Source organism: Adiantum capillus-veneris, chromosome 28, assembly GCF_014529385.1.
Source record: "Adiantum capillus-veneris isolate H3 chromosome 28, ASM1452938v2, whole genome shotgun sequence".
Taxonomy (NCBI): domain Eukaryota; kingdom Viridiplantae; phylum Streptophyta; class Polypodiopsida; order Polypodiales; family Pteridaceae; genus Adiantum; species Adiantum capillus-veneris.
Window position 1 is genome coordinate 84,043,539 of NC_140958.1, and position 17,796 is coordinate 84,061,334.

Consider the following 17,796-nt stretch of genomic DNA (forward strand, 5'->3'; position numbering starts at 1 on the left):
TGGTCAATAACTGTTGTATTCTCAATGCAAAGATTATGACCAAGTGGGTGGACTTGTGGACAATGGCAAAGGCAAGGCGTTTGCAAGAGAGGGAAGCATGGAAACAAGCACATGGATAAAGGTGGGCACCCCTAGTGCCTAGACACCTTGCATGTTTCCCAGATCTCATTATAAGTACAGAGTGGATTCATGATAGAATGACGAAGGCAAAAGCACTCAGAGAAGACATCACCAACAAAGAATGGGAGTGTGCACAAGGCTGCGTACCAAAGGTAGAGTACTCATATAGCTAATCCATATTGTAACACTATTTCTTGAAATTATCTTTATTAATATTTATTTGATAAATTAATATATTTTTCTATTTTGTAGTTCCTTTCAACCTTTAGCTCTATGTGGTCAAAGGGTCGTCACTTTTGTACGCGCTACATTGAAGAGCGTAGAACCACCATGGATTGTGCCATCATGGGCAACTTTGACACAGACGGTGATGAAGCCAGGTACTGCGGAACTATTGAAAGGATACTAAAGGTTTATATTAGAACCTTTCATACCTTCATCTTTGAGTGCAAGTGGTTTGCAAATGTGTCTAGACAACATGAGAATGGTCTCTACATGGTGGACTCTAGTGTGCATCACACAGGGAGGTATGACAATTTAGTTTTACCGCGCAATGGTGAGCAGGTGAGTGACATGTACCTTTTTTAGTCTTATTTGCTTGTGGCGTTAGTTATACCAATGTTATTCACTTTGAGCTTCTATTGATAGGTCATCTATATCCAGCAATCCACCAACCAAAACTTTGGTTCGTAATTCCCGTAACACCTCGGGGAAGAACCATTTTTTCCACTAATGAAGTGGAGACTATCTTCGACCCTCTTCCACCTCCGGCTTTGGATGAGATGGAAACAGAGGACATGGAGGTCGATGAATCAAGTGCGGTGGCAGCAAGTCTTAGCGAGGATGATTATCATGATGATGAAGATGATGAGATGGAGGATGACAGGAACTCGAAGATGATGAAGGCAATGCATCCATAAATGACAATTCCGTTTCTCTCTTTATTCATTTAGGAGCCATGGGGTTAGAATTGGATGATGCATCATGGAGAGATCTTTTGGAAGATGATTCATAAACATTTTGTAGCTATGAAGTTTTTTTGTATAATCCATTCATCTCTCTCTCTCTCCCCTCTTCCTCTCTTTACATTTGAGAATATGCTCCATTATGTTAATCAATTGACAGTGATTATTTTAGTTGTAACCAAGTGTAATCTTATATCCCCCTCTCCTCCTCCTCCTCTCTCTCTCTCTCTCTCTCTCTCTCTCTCTCTCTCTCTCTCTCTCTCTCTCTCTTCTTTTTTAATTTTGAAAATTTAATAGAATATTCTTTAATTTTTATTGAGAGGAGGGAAACACCAAAATTTGAAGGGGAGGGGGGGAGGCGTTAAGCCAGAATTTGAAAGTTTAGGTGCTAAATCTCACTATCGAATATAAAAAACGATAATGTACGCAATAATAACAGCGGTAATATACGCGAAAATACTTTAAACACAAAAAAAAAATCCCGCCCTCCTCTCTCTTGTTTCTCTACTTGAATTCGCACCTTCTCTCTACAAAATGCGATAGAACAGTGTGGTAAACACTTGGAGATTTTCATAGTGCTAGCTGAGGGAAAGAGAAGACCATAAGCAACCTTGTTGCATTAGAGAGAAGAGCTATGCTATAGGGGAGCCAAAGGGTGGCCGGGAGCTTCGGAGAGTGGTATCGGGCAAGCTACAAAGCAGGTCCGGATGAATGGAGAATCTTTGGTGCATCTTACGAATACCAAAGGACAGTATGGGCTTCAAGTAGATTAAACCACACACTTGTGTTTTGCCAGAAGCTACGAGTAATTATTTGTAAATGCCTTTACTACGATTCAAGCTCATCATAGTGCAATTATCTTTCAATTAAGCCATAGTTATAAGTCTCTCTCTGGAGTCTCTCCTCTTCACGTGTGAAAACTGCATATTGGCTACTCTCTTCTCCGACGAATCCATCTCAACAATCAACACTCTCACAGCTAGGCACCCCGTGTGTTCCCAGCTACATGCAATGTGACTCTGACGATTTGGTGAACCCAATGCAAAGCAACTGGGGTGAGAGATTGGCGGGATGGCAAATGTAGTGCAACGACTCTATGCAGATATGAAAGATAATAAACTTTTGGATCTTTTGGATGATGCACTCAAGGGATTTTGAGCCCCTTATTCTGGAAGAAGTCAACAAATTGATCCAAAACATGATGCAGATGAAAGAAGAGTTGATGCAAATGCTCGATGAGGCTTTAGAGGACTTTGTGCCTATTTCAGATGGCATTCAAGTAGTTATCCAAGATCAAAATAGGGTTATGAATGTCAAAGCACCAGATATGCTACTTTTTTATGCTCATGCCTCTTCAACTACATGGGGTGATGCTGAACTGTTCATATGTACATCATTGATAGAGATGCTTATCTCTTTGATGTAGTATTTTGACCTTAGTGCGAAGCGTATTACCTACGAATGTATGCAATTATGTGGGTACTTGATACATATGTTATATGGATTGTTGATACCATTTGATCCACGAGGCTATCATCGTACATCTGCTTTAAGTCACTTGATGTACGACATATATGTCGTGGGACCTTGGAGGATATTGAAGTACAGATTGAGGTTTCAAGGGAATGCAGTTCTTTTTTTTTGTTGCACGTTGTGGGGCAATGGTTCTTTGTTTTCATGCTATGTAGAGAAGTTTTCTTCTCGATTTTGTGGTTTTTGTGGTCAACAGGTAGCTTAAATGTCTAGCTTTCATTTTATCTCTTTGGGTAGTTGAGATATATTCACATCTTTTAGATTGACATCAGAAGAGAGGACTTGAGAGCCATTCCGTGTGCAAGACAGGCTAGGGCATACTTGAGCTTGATAGAGCTTCCAAGCATTAGGAAAAATATGAACCCTCTAGGGGCCCTTTGGGATTAAGGTTAATTAGAGGTCAGCCAATAGGAAGAGGGTGGTGGACACACTCTATACCCTCAAAAAAAGTAGGGGGACAAGGTAGCCTTACACCTCTTAATTGTCTCTTACCTAGTGAGAAGGTAAGGGAGGTGGCTAGGGGAAAGAGGGGGGGGGGGGGACCACTTTGACCTCTTTTCCCCCACTTTTTGGCCCGGATTTAAAAATACACTAAAAATTTCAAATTTTCAAAAAATTTCAAATTTCAAGTTTTCCCTCCTTAAAAGATCCCCAAACCTATTTCATGGTCAAAAAAGTATTTTTGACCTTCAAAAGTTAAAAACGTGCACTAAAAAGTCCAAAAAATTGATTTTTTTTAAAAACAAATCAAAACATCATTTTCACCCTCCAAAGTCTTTCCAAACCTATTCTATAGCTAAAAAGTGTTTTTCTCTCTCTACAAACCTTTTTCCAAGCTCTCCATTGCTGCAACAACCACATGCACTCCCTATAGTCCATCATTATCTCTCTGCTAGCTTTCTCCCACCTCCATTGTAGCAGCAAGCAAGCTCCTCCTCCATCTCTTCCACTTACCCACCACATAGTTTCACACCAAGCTAGCTCCTCTCCCTTCTCTCATCTCCATTACAACATGAAACAAGATTCTACTCCTTCTACTTTCATTCACTCACACTACATGGAAACCTCTACTCCCGAAGGTGGCAAAAGTATGAGCTCACATGAGTTGCATACCACAACAATAGGAGGTGTGAATATCGCGTGGGCATTGCAAGGGTTCATCTCCAACATAAAGATAGAATGGTAAGAAAACTACCCTTGTAGCTTACATTCAAAGCTTAACATCATCTCCATCTTTAAGTTTATCATGCTAGAGAGAATTAACCTCTTTATGGATTTCAGTGTTTAGGCTTCACACCTCATAACACTGGGTGGTGCTATTTTGTTGATGACTTTGGTGCGCCATCTATAGTTGTGTAGCATGTGATTTGAGTCTCACAATGTAAGTAAGTTGTGTTATCTATGGAGAGTCGTCAAAGATTTTTCTTGTAATTTATTCTTCGTATAATTGTCATTAGATAATTGGAATGATATCATTTTGTACTTTATAACTTTGTGCTCACATAATCTTTTGTTTACTTACAGATTCAACTTGTTTTAAGAGGACATGAGAAAGCAACCATGTGCAGAGATGGAAATCACTCTATTTTTGTTCCTTGAGGAACCTTTCACTACCATGTTAAAAGCTTTTGATAAGAATAGTAGGTGTTTTTTAGAATCTTGAACCAATAGGGACTCTCTAGGAGCTCTCATAGAAGCCATCCATATAGTACTACTATCTTCCCTAGTGTCATAGACACACAAATACTCAAGTGTATATGAATCTCTAGATGAGGAAGACAAATACTTGTAAGATAAGCCTAACAGCAACAACATTGTCTCCATTTGTAATTATTTTTCATGAGGCTGGATTCCTCTATAAATGCAATATAAATATGTTTTTTTGTTAAATGGTGTCGCATTGAGTGAGAGTATTTAATTTAGATTACTGAAGTTTCATACAGATCTGAGAAATATTGTTTACTTTTATGGATATTTTGATTTGCCTGTACGATGATTCAAGTCGCAAGTCTTAATCACTCCACCTTGAAGAAATTCAAGCAATATTTTGATTTCAGTTTAATCATTAATGGTTATTCTTATTAAAGTGGATCATAAACTTTGTCACGATGTCCTCATTTGGGGATGTTGAATATATATCATTAGCAATGTTTCACAAGAACACTAGGTGGACACAAGGAAGTAAAAATTGGCTCCTTGTTTGGTCGATTTCTAGTGTTTAATGTTTAGTGCACAGGATTTGTGAGGCCGTTGACATGGGGAGTTCACTAAAGTATATGTAACATAGCACATGTGTTCAACAGAAGGGATTTTATATTCTTGTAAAGTTGCAGAAACATGTGTAGATAAGGCCTATAAGAAGTACTTTTAATCCATTCTAGTGAACGCACGTGATATAGGAAAATTTTACATAGTGAATGCTCCGGACCTTTGAACACAAAGAAAGGGGGGGGAGCTCTAATTACATCTGAGTGAAAAGAAGTGGAATTTGTACTGTCATGTTGCATAAAAATTTTCTTTCACTTAATCTAAAAAAAAATTGGTATCCTGCGGTGCAGACAAGGCCATATAGTGCAAAAAAAGGGGTGGCCACAAGCGCGCGTAGTGAGCCATCCAAAACTACTGGATGGGCCATATGTGGGCCCTTGTGGCCACCCTTTTTTTGCATAATTAGGCTATTGCTGCACTCCAGAACCCTGGAAAAGATGAGATGAACCTAAAATTGAACTTTTCAAGCACATTATGCCTTCCTTCAACTCAACTTACTAGTTCCCTGCACCAAAAGGGCAAATCACATTGGACAGTATAAAAATCTAGTCTCATGCTGCATAAACGTCTGGTTTCATCAAATATTAACATTCTTGCTATTATAAGGGGCAGACAAGGCCATATAATGCAAAAAAAAGGGTGGCCACAAGGGCGGGCAGGTGAGCCATCCAAAAATGTTAGATGGGCCATCTGCGCGCCCTTGTGGCCACCCTTTTTTTTGCATAATTAGGCTATTGTTGCACTCCAGGACCTTGGAAAAGGTGAGATGAATGTAAAATTTAACTTTTGAAGCACATTATGCCTTCCTTCAACTCAACTTACTAGTTCCCTGCACCAAAAGGCCAAATCACATTGGACAATATAAAAATCTAGTCTCATGCTACATAAACATCTGGTCTCATCAGCTATTAACATTTTTGCTATCCTAAGGGGCAAACAAAGCTAGAAAATGCAAAAAAAAGGGTGGCCACAAGGGCGCGCAGATGAGCCATCCAAAACTGCTGGATGGGCCATCTGCGCGCCCTTGTGGCCACCCTTTTTTTTGCATTTTCTAGCTTTGTTTGCCCCTTAGGATGGCAAAAATGTTAATATTTGATTTAAATTTAACTCTTCATGGCCAAAACCACTTAACTTAAAACACATGGATAAACGGAAAAGCCAAATCACTATGGAGGAAGTAGACACAACTCTTAATCATTTTGTCATTGCAAAGTCATCTGAAATGATGTAAGCCTCTACAACTTCCTGAATAGCCTCCAACGCTATTGCTTGCATTTTATACTGATTTCCATAGCTTTGAAGCACCTCCTTCACCGTGTGAGCATATTTTTGATGCATGGCCATGAACTTTTCGGTTGTTTTCAACAGCTTCTAGATTTCAATCGGCTCCGAATCTGTCTGGGCTTGTCTCACATGAATTTGTTCATCTCATCGCATTCTTCAACCATCATGTGATGAGAAAAAATCATATCTTGCTCGCATTCTCCAGAAATCAACGTGCAAGTTGACAATTTATTTAAAAATGATGTAAAACATACATTTTTTACTTTTTTCTTAATCTACGAGCTCCAACGAGCATTAAAACCATGGAATCTGAAAATACTCACAGAACCATTGTTTTTTATTGTGTTAAGGACTGTATTTCCTACATACAAAACTTTCCCAAAATCTCGCCCTAACACCTTCAAAAGTGGCTTCCAAGGAGTGTACTCGGTCAAAATTTGAAACTGAAGAAAAACAATCAGAATGAACTCCTAGACTGTGTATAAACTTTAGAATAACCAAAATTTCCTTCAAAAAAGAGTTATGCTAAAAATTTGAAAATAGCCCCCCATTGGATTCCCCACAACGATAGAAGTCAAAGGGTTCAAGGAGAGGTATGGTGTCACAAGTGCATGGTGGGAATCTCATCGAGGTTTATTCCGTCAAGATCACTTGTACTTTATCATGTCTTCTCATGTACAATCTTACCAAAAAAAAAAAGACACTTTAAATAACTACAAATCTTATTTAACTTATCAAACAATCTAAAATATGGTAGACCAAGAGTGCTCTTACACATCAACAAACAAAAAAGTCCAAACTTCTTCTCATTAACTTTGATTAACATACATTCGTGAACAACTTCCAAGGGGTAGTGCAGTTATAGTTCTTACATCCATTCCATGAAATGGTATGCTCATGGGGTGACCTATCATATAAAAATATCTCTGGTGGGGGTGCCCTCATGTTAGGAAAGGGTGTGCTGCTGATGAAAAGTTGTTGTATTGTCCTACTAGGGATCTCTCCATGTTAGCATAGTGATTTTTGGTGTATTGGGAGCCACATTGCTTGAAGAGAGCTTTGTGCCACCGTAAAAGCTTCATGTTATGCTAGTTCCTTGAGCCATTCTTGCATTAGGATGAGATTACCCACCTCTAATAAGGATGGATTTGAAGCACCTACCTGCAAGATGTAACAAAGAAGGCTGTTTTAGAGGAAAAGTGGTGACACTTGACCTCTCTAACCTGCACCCACTGTTTCTTGTAATGCCACTGTTTTGAGCTAAAGAGCTTGACATTCGTGCATCCACGAATGCAAAGAAGCACCTGCACCCATACACAACCAATTGCAATAGCCTAACAAGCCTACTTATCCCCTCCCAAGATATTGAAGAACCATACACATTCGTCTCACCGACAGTATGACGATCTTGGGATGACCTATGCTCACCCTCACGTGCGGCCTTCGGTGCAAACACTGCGGACAAGCAATATGTACACTTTTGTTGTGAGGAGTACATGGTGGTGGAGGGATACGATTTGTGATGTCCGTGAGCACCATGGCAGTTGTTGCGTGAGGAAGCAAAGAATGAAAAGAAAGAGGGGGGAGGGAGAAAGAGGAAGATGGGAGGAGAGAAGGGGGCAGAGGGGGAGAGGGAGAGAGAGGGGAGGAGGAGGAGAGAAGGGGGTAGGGAGGGAGAGGAGAGGAACATGGGAGGAGAGAAGGGGGCAGAGGGGGGAGAGGGAGAGAGAGGGGAGGAAGAGGAGAGAAGGGGGTAGGGAGGGAGAGGAGAGGGAGAGAGGAGGAAGGAGGAGGAGAGAACAAAGGTTTTTTTTTGGGGGGGGATTTTTTTTTTGAAAAAGTGGACTTTTAGTGTTTGTAGGTTTAAAAAAATGTCAAAAATTGATTTTTTGATGTGTATATATGTTGGGAGGGAATTTTAAGTCAAAAATAAGTAAAAATAACTTTTTTGAAAAAAAGCCAAATTTTGGCTCTTAGTGACCCACGTTTTTGCTGATGTGGCCACACCCCTTTACTCCCTTCACTTTTCAAAAGCTAGAGAGAGAAAGTGACCTCTTAGGTCCACATCCTACATGTGTCTAAAAAAAGGCTAGAAAAATCTACTAAAACTAGCTTCTTGAATGTCCTTGTCCCCTTAACCCTACACAACATTAGCCTTAATCCCTAAAAATTAGGATTCCTTACAAGGCCCATGCAAGGTTCATATTTATCCTAATGGATCAAGCTTGATGGTCAAGACGTATGCTCGATTATCTGCAACACACTTGAGTTTGGGGGTTCGAGATACATGGTTTCAACCTATTGGATGTGATGGACATGTGATGATTATGAAATGAAAATTTTGATTGCGAGCCATTGGCATAGATCGGAGGCTGTGCAGGTTCACAGGGGGTGGATGTCGTGTCGTTGCGCTTCCACAATGAGAAATAGGGCCAAAACATAGAGATTGAGCTGATTTGTAGATGAAGATTAACAAATAATTAGGTTAAGAACTTCGATGGGCAATTCATCCGTGATGTCATCATTTATAATGCCTTGATAGGAGAAGTGTCATTCGAAGGTTGCAAGAGAAACATGCCATGCTTAGCATTTCTTTGCCTTTGGCTAATATGTATGCTTAATGCGGTGTATTGAAAGAGCACGAGGAGCCTACAATATGTTATGCACCATTTTTATCATTGCAAAAGGAAATATTATGCTTGGCGAAGCCTATGCCAAAAGCCCAAAGCAATGGACACTGAAATGCTACGAGAACCATCGCTTAAATGATGTTTCTTTTACTATGAGATTTAAATATAAAGTTTCATTTACGAAACGAAAAGTTCCCTCATGCAAGACATCAAGTTGGGCCGAGGGCGGCAGGCAGAGGGACGGCGCTCAAAGGCCAAACTATTCGCCGTCTGAAGCCCAAGACAGTACAGTGGGAACAAATATTTATAAGAGAACTAAATTATTAACATACTGAGTTAAATTGTGAGGCTATAGTGTCAGTGCCGTCATGCAGAGGTCGATCTGGGCGACGGCGGCATGCTGCCGGGGGGGGGGGGGGGGGGGGGGGGGGGGGGGGGGGGGGGGGGGGGGTAGGAGCCAACGTACATGGGAAGAGGACCATGAACAGGCCTGAGGGAGCAGGAGGGTATTGCAGGGAGCTCGAACCGGCTGAGGGATGAAGCAAGGCCGCCAGTTGAAGGAAAGAAGGAGCCTTGAAAGAGGTAAAGGACGCTGGCGCCTATAGGGGGGCATCATGACCAAAACCAAGAGTAGGCTTTGAAGGGCTCAGGAGGGCCACTAGATGTAGAGGGATGGCTCAGGTGTTAAGGGATTTCCAAGGCGAACTCCCTAGCAATGCACTTCATAAAAGGGGAACCTTACCGACTGGAGGGAGTCGCCACTATCAGAAGGCCACCATGGGGTATGCAGGAGCTGATGGCCGCCATCTACAAAGGGTGATGAAGGCCATGAGAAAGGAGGTGTGGGCAGCTAAGGAGAACGACATAAGCCAAGTAGGAGGAGGGAAAAAAAGGGCTGAATTAGGGCTAGCATGGGGGGCTTACTGAACAAGTTCGCATGCGCCTATAGAGGAAGAGAGAGAAAGGTTGCTTCCAGGAGCGTTGCAAGGGGGTGTAGAGAGGACCGTGAGGGGATGGCAGGAGCTAGGTGCGATGGGAGAAGGAGGCATTATCTACATGACGCCGAGGGCTGTATATGAAGAGGACGTAGCACCAACAGCATGGAAACATTAAAGGCAAGCTCCATACAAAAGGTGAAGCTTGGGGCAGCTGAAGTGGTAGCTAGGGGATTGCAAAGACGATCAGGCGGTCAAAACGATGACCATGGGCGCACCTGGTTGAGAAAGAGGGAGGGCCGCATTAAGCACAAGGGTGATAAGGCACCATTAGCAGGTTCAAGAGCAGGAAAGCAGGGGAGGCATTGCAAAAGGGAGGGATCCACGAAAGAGCTCGCCTACGGAGTGGCTATAAGCATGGGGTTGGGATGTCGCCAAGGCTAGACGAGGCCGCAACCTACACCAGTGCCGAGTCAGATGTGGGTATTCTTTAGTGGTGCTACAAGCTGATGAGAAGCCTGAGCGATATATCTGCATAATGCAAGTTTTTTTTTGCATTAAAGAAAGGATGCCACCAGCTGCTGAGGGAAGAGAAGACCATAAGAAACCTTGTTGCTTTACAGAGGAGAGCTATGCTATAGGGGAGCCAAAGGGTGACCGGGAGCTTCGGAGAGTTATACCACGCAATTAGCTACAAAGCAGAGCCGCATGAAAGGAGAATCTTGGGTGCAGCTCACCAATACCAAAGGCTCGTATTGGCTTCAAGTAGATTGAACCACATACTTGTGTCGTGCCATATGCTACATCATTATTTGTAGATGCCTTTATTAAGATTCAAGCTATCATAGTGAAATTATCTTTCAATTAAGCCATAGTTATTACTCTCTCTCTGGACTTTCTTCTCTTCATGTGTGGAAATCACATATTGGGTACTCGCTCCTTCAATTATGTCATCTCGACAATCGACACTCTCACAACTAGGCACCTCGTGTGTTCTCGGCTACATGTAATATGACTCTGAAAACGTTTATTAAAATGAATGTAAGCAAACCAAGTACAAAATAACACAAAATACGTAGATTGATGAGTTTATTATAACTTATCCAATCCATTAAGACTCAATTACATGACTTAACCAGTCAAATAATTTTTTTTTAAAAAAAACAACTTCATCTCCTATTCATAATGTCATCAAAATGTCATGTGGGGGTCTACAAAAGATTTCTTCATGACGAAACATAATAGATGTTTCAATCATAACTATGATACACATCGGCAGCTATACGTCGTAATATTTTGGTGGTTTATACCATGGATTTAGAAAACAATACACACAAGGTATCCAATGAAAAATTTTAACATAAGGCGCCTCTGATACCAGATGTGTGGTCTCCAACCCAAAAAAAAAAGGGGACAACTTGATAAATGGCCTTCCTTTATTCTCAAGTTCCATTGAAGACACCTTACTCCGACTCCACGAGGCAAGGATACGAGCAACAGAAGAGAGTAGGTCCTCTATCCATTGTGATCAAGGTTATAAGGGTCATGTACCACAAGCCACGTCGATAAATCAAAGGTTTATATGGAAGTTAGTTCTTATATCGTAAAGATAAAATATCATTGACATACTTAAGATCTATAAACAACGCATTTTTTCCACATGTAAGAGGCAGCCACCAGTCATAAATTCTAAATGTGATATGAGACTTATTCTTAACTAACTAGTAGTCTTGTAAAAGAACCCGACTAAATGGGTCTACCTATCTTAGACATAGATAAGTTTGGATACTAATCCCCCACTTTCCACATTACACTCACCCATTCCTCTTATTTTTGAATTACTATCACATTGTTTTATAAGTACAAACAGTGTTCCTTTAGTAATTTCAGGTATAAATTCTTTCATACATCCCTTCAAACATCATTAAAACAATTATTTTTCAAACAAGGCATAATGAAGACAATCATATATCTCAACAAAAAGAATTATTCACTTTTCTTATGAGTTTGACACTACCCGTGGACTTTCTTTGTGTAATCAACAGAGCCTTTACAAAGGATCTACTTATTTGCTAACCATGAATTGCGCATATTGTTTTCAATTGCTAACCATAGGAGACAGCTCGCTAACCGCAAGGCATCTTTCTACCTGCAAGGGATCTTGCTAACCACAAGAGAGCTGATAACCTCATCTTATTCTTCACTAATCGCGGGATCGTCTCACTAACCGCCTGGGATCTCACTAACCGCAAGGTCTTAATATAAAACAGTAACAACTTATCAAACAATAACAATTTATCAAACAATGATTGTTTATCGAACAAGTCTTTCACTATTCTACAAAATCATATGCTTGTTTCTTGTTATACAATCACATTTCTTGGATGGTTTAAGAAAAATTCTTAGATTTAACTTACCAAGTCAGTATGTATTATGATACAAATTATAAATTTGTCTTATCGGATTAGCGATGTGTAAAACTACCTTTCTTGTTAGAGATTGGACGGCTTTAACTTTTTTCGCAATTGATACCTCCACTTGAGCTACGATTGAAGTAGTTGATATTGTCCTTTGTACCTTTCTTGGAGAAGGAACAATAGGAGCGTTGTCGTGCCGCTCCGCTCCCATGGCAAGAAAATAAGCAAAGGGATGCAATCAGTGTAAAGAATGAGGATGCAAGAGAGCTACACAAGACAAGCACAAAGCACACAGAGATGGAAAGATTCTTCTTCTTCGTACAGAAAAGAGAGTACAAAATGACTAAGTGCTAAAGCTGAAAAGTAGCACATATGTACATGCGGTCACTAAGTGTGAACACGCTAGAAGGGTACTAGGCTGGCACTATAAGTGTAGTCCAGCTGTAGAATCACTGGCAAAGATCCTCCGTGTCGGTCACCTAAAGCGCCAGGGAGTAAATGCCATAAGCGGCCAAGACCCGTAGTGGATGCCAGCTCAAGATGTAGAGCTCGACATCTCAACACTCCCCCTCGAGCTCTGCATGTCGCAGAGTCCAAGCATAGTCTGGAAACGTTGAAGCTTCTCAACTCCGAGGGCCTAGTAAAGATATCCGCTATCTGCTCCTCTGTGCTGACGTAGACCAAGTCGATGTCGCCCGCCAACACTCGCTCTCGAAAGTAGTGGTAATGGACCTCTATGTGCTTGGTCCTGGCATGGAACACTGGGTTCCTAGCCAACTGCATGCTGCTGAGGTTGTCACAATTGATGACAATTTGTTGTTCCACCTGCACTCCCAAGTTCTCAAGTAATGTGTGTAGCCAAGCTACCTCGCACGCCGCAACTGTTGCACCTCTGTACTCGGTCTCTGTGCTCGATAAAGCAATCGTAGGCTGCTTTTTACTGCTCCAAGTAGCAGCAGCACTCCCAAAAGAGAACATGAAGCCACTCGTAAATCTCCTATCAACAATGCTACCTGCCCAATCTGCATTTGTATACCCATACAATGCTAATGGAACATCGGCTGCATAGAACAATGCATAGTCAAGAGTCCCTTGCACATACCAAAGTGTGCGTCCTACTCCATCCAAATGTGGCTTCCTTGGAAGCTGCATGAACTGACTCTCCAAGCCTACTATGTAGCTCAAGTCTGGCCTCGTGATAGTCAAGTAGATTAGACTACCCACAATCTTCCTATACATCTTCACATCCTCAACAACATCACCCTTTTCTGCACTCAACTTTGCATTCACATCCAAGGGAATAGAAATTGGCTTACAATCAGCCATACCATACTTTGACAACATGTCTAAAGCATACTGTCTCTTTGACAGCCATACACCCTCTGGAGTCCTGATCACCTCAATGCCAAGAAAGTAGCGCAACTTGCCCAAATCTTTCATTTCAAACTCCTGTTTGAGAAGACCCTTCACATGGTCAATCTCCATAGCATTGTCACCCACAATAATAAGGTCATCTACATATATGGTAATGACCACAATCCCCACATCACTCTCACGTACATAGAGTGAATGATCAGCATGAGCTCTCCTAAACCCAATACTGACAAGATACTTGGCAATCCTGTCATACCATGCTCTAGAGCCCTGCTTCAAACCATACAAAGCTTTGAGAAGTCTGCATACATAATGTGGGTAACCTGGATCAACATAACCAGGTGGCTGATCCATATTCACTTTCTCTTGAAACTCACCATTCAAGAAGTCATTCTTTACATCCATTTGATGCATAATCCATCCTCTAGATGCAGCCACTGCTATGACAGCTCTCACAATCGTCATCTTTGCCACTGGAGCAAAGGTCTCCTCATAGTCTATGCCATACGTCTGTGCATAACCCTTTGCGACCAGCCTTGCCTTGTGATGCTCAATGTTACCATCAGGCTTATGCTTGGTTTTATATACCCATTTACAGCCAATAGCTTTCTTGCCACTTGGCAATGGCACCAACTCCCATGTGTCGTTTGCTTCCAATGCAACCATCTCTTCATTCATTGCATCATCCCAATGCACATTTCCAACTGCATCCTCAAAACATGTGGGCTCCACATCCTGTATCACCTTAGCCATGTAGACTTGGTGATGCGCTAGATACCCATCATAAGTCAATTTCTGAACTGGATTTTTGACTCTGTTAGATCTACGCGGTCCTGGGTCACTCCTTTTTCCTCTAGCATCTTCTTGTACTTTCCTTACACCAGGTGTCCTGACAGCCGGAATTCCAAATTCCTCATCAAGACTTTGTTCAGAACCATCTGAATCCATGTCTACATGTGAAAACCCTGATGATGCATCAGCCATAAAGGGAGGTTCATCAACCTTTTCCTTTCCTTTTCGTGATACATTCCCTGTACCTGCTGGTGGAGTAATCTGCGTACGTAATCTACCATTCCATGGCTTCTCAACAGAGCCACGAGAAGAGGACTCTTGTGGTCCACTCAAAACCTGTGACTGTGGCCTCACATTTTGTACAACCACATCATCTTTTACATCATCCCCAATAGTGCAATGTGCATTACTGTACAAGCTGCTCATCTCATCAAAGACTATATCTCTGCTCACTCGTAATTCTCGTGTAGTAGGATTGTAGCACCTGTACCCCTTTTGTTCAAGGGAATATCCCACAAGAATACATTTCTCTGCTTTAGGATCCAATTTCCTACGCAACTCATCTGGTACATGCACGTAAGCTATGCAGCCAAACACTTTCAAGTGTGCCAAATCAGGCTTTGTACCTGTAAACTTTTCCTCAGGTGTTACATCATGCACCGCAGCTTTAGGTGTCCTGTTCATAATGTAAACAACTGTATTTACAGCTTCAGCCCAGAAATGATGAGGCATGTTCTTCTCATTCATCAATGCACATGCAACCTCTGCAATGTGCCTGTTTTTCCTTTCTACGATCCCATTCTGCTGTGGAGTATATCTGCATGTAAACTACCTGCGTATACCATGCATTCGCTGAAAATCTGAAAAATCATTGGAGAAGTAATCTCCCCCTCCATCTGACCTCAATGTCTTGATTTGCATATTTGTCTCCTTCTCAATCATAACTTTGAAGTCTTGAAAGTGACCAAACACTTCACTTTTGTTACGCATGAAGTAGACCCATACTTTCCTTGTATGGTCATCAATGAAAGAGACATAATACCTGCAACTCTGTATACTTGCAGTATCGGTTGGACCCCAAACATCTGTGTGCACCACCTCAAGTGGCTTTTGACATACATTGCGCTCATGTGAAAATGAGCCCTTTGACTGTTTTCCAAACTGGCATGCTGCACACACTTTATGCATACCATCCACCTTGAATTTGGGCAAACCTTTTACAATCTGTTTTGATTGCATGGTGCGCAATCTCTGCTCATTGACATGGCCAATGCGTTTGTGTCAAATGTCAACATCAAACACAACATCTGTGCCCTGTGCAAATAATGCAGCTTTTACCTCAGGCATGTCTACATTCAGCGTAAACATTCTGCCCACACATTTGCCCTCTGTGATCACCTTACAGCCATTCTGGAAATCTTCTACATAACAGCCATTTGGATTGAAGCGAACCTGCAAACCCTGCTCAACCATTTGTCCAACAGAAACAAGATTCTTTGTAATGTTTGGGACATGAAGTACATCTGCTAAGTACTTTGATTTCCCACTCTTCGTATTTAGAGGTATGTCCCCTACATGAGCAATGGGGTGAGTTGTGTCATCTCCTGTGTGCACATAGCCTGACACATCTGGTTTGCGCATATCTCTAAACCACTCTCCACGAGACGTCATGTGATTAGAGGCACCTGAATCCACATACCAAACATCATCTTGGGTGGAATTCTCTGCAGTCATTGTATTCATTACATGTTGCATAACAAACATGCGCTCGTTTTTGCTGTCATATGCATCTCTACTAGTAGATGCATAGTTGACCTGTTCTCTCTTTCCACTTGCTTTTCCCTTTGGACAGTCACGTGACATGTGACCTCTTTCACCACAAGTCCAACATTCTCTGCTATTTTTAGTATGTTGCTGCCTGCTTGATCCTGCACCACAACCTCTTTGACTCCCCCTGCCTTGAGACTGGTTTCCCCTACCACCTGTATTGTTTTGATTTGATTGACCTTCTTGAAATTGGCCCCTGCACAACCACTTGGGCCTCGACCATGACCTCTACCTCTACCTCTGTTGGAGTTAGAATAGAAGGCATGTTCAGACCTATTTCAACCACGAGAAGAAGATGTGTCAAGACCAAGGTTCTTCTCCTCAAGAATAAGCATAGAAATCAAATCTTGGAACACGGGGATGTCATCTCTTGTATTCATGGAAGACCTGAAATGTACATACTCATCTCTTAGACCATCCAAGCATGCACGGACAATGTCATTGTCTTCCACTGAGACTTTAATAGATCCAAGATCCTCAATCATACTCTTGATCTTCAAGGCATAGTCATTGATGGAGAGGTTATTCCTCTTAACCTGATTTAGCTCCGACTTTAGTTGAAGCTTCCTGGCCTTGGTGTTCACTTCGAACACTCTGCCTACGTTTTTCCATGCAATGGCGGGGGTTTCAGCATCTTGTAGATAGCCCATCATGCCTTCTGTGATGCTCATAGAAAGCCAATACATCACTTTGCTCTGGCCTTGTTGCCAGTCCCTCAAAGCTTTTCTTTATTCTGTTGTAGCATTTGCCTCAGGAATCTCTGGTTCCTTTTCATTGTCTCCTTCTACATAGTCCTAATAACCTTTTCCTTTTAGGAAATTTGTTATTCTGAACTTCCATGCAGGGTAGTTATTTTTCTCAAGCTTCTCAGTAACAATCTGACTGAAACCGTCAGACATCTTGAAGCACTAAGATAAAATAGCTGCAATCTGCAAAAACGTGCAAATCTACTGAACCTGCTATTGTGGTACATGTAACGCTTTCTACACTCAACGAGTGTCCACAATCAAGCGTACATACAACCACTGTACTTGTATAGTAAATCTCTGTGTACTGCACTTTGGAGACCTGTTCAGAAACTTGTACGAACGAAGGGATTGTGATGCTCTTGTCGTGGATTGCGAACGAAGGGATTCTGATGCTCTTGCTCTCTTAGCCTCTCTTGCCTGCACCACGCTCTGATACCATGTAAAGAATGAGGATGCAAGAGAGCTACACAAGACAAGCACAAAGCACACAGAGATGGAAAGCTTCTTCTTCTTCGTACAGAAAAGAGAGTACAAAATGACTAAGTGCTAAAGGTGAAAAGTAGCACATACGTACATGCGGTCACTAAGTGTGAACACGCTAGAAGCGTACTAGGTTGGCACTATAAGTGTAGTCCAGCTGTAGAATCACTAGCAGAGATCCTCCGCGTCGGTCACCTAACGCGCCAGTAAGTAAATGCCCTAAGCGACCAAGACCCGTAGTGGATGCCAGCTCAAGATGTAGAGCTCGACATCTCAACAATCAGGTGTATTTGAATCTTGCATGATTGTTTAGCAATTATAAGGGCTTGCTAACAAGCCAACTTTTAAGCTAAAAGTGTACCAGATGAGGCTCTAAGGGCCAAAAGATTTCTTGGTAAAGCTAAACAGTGAGTATGCTTGAA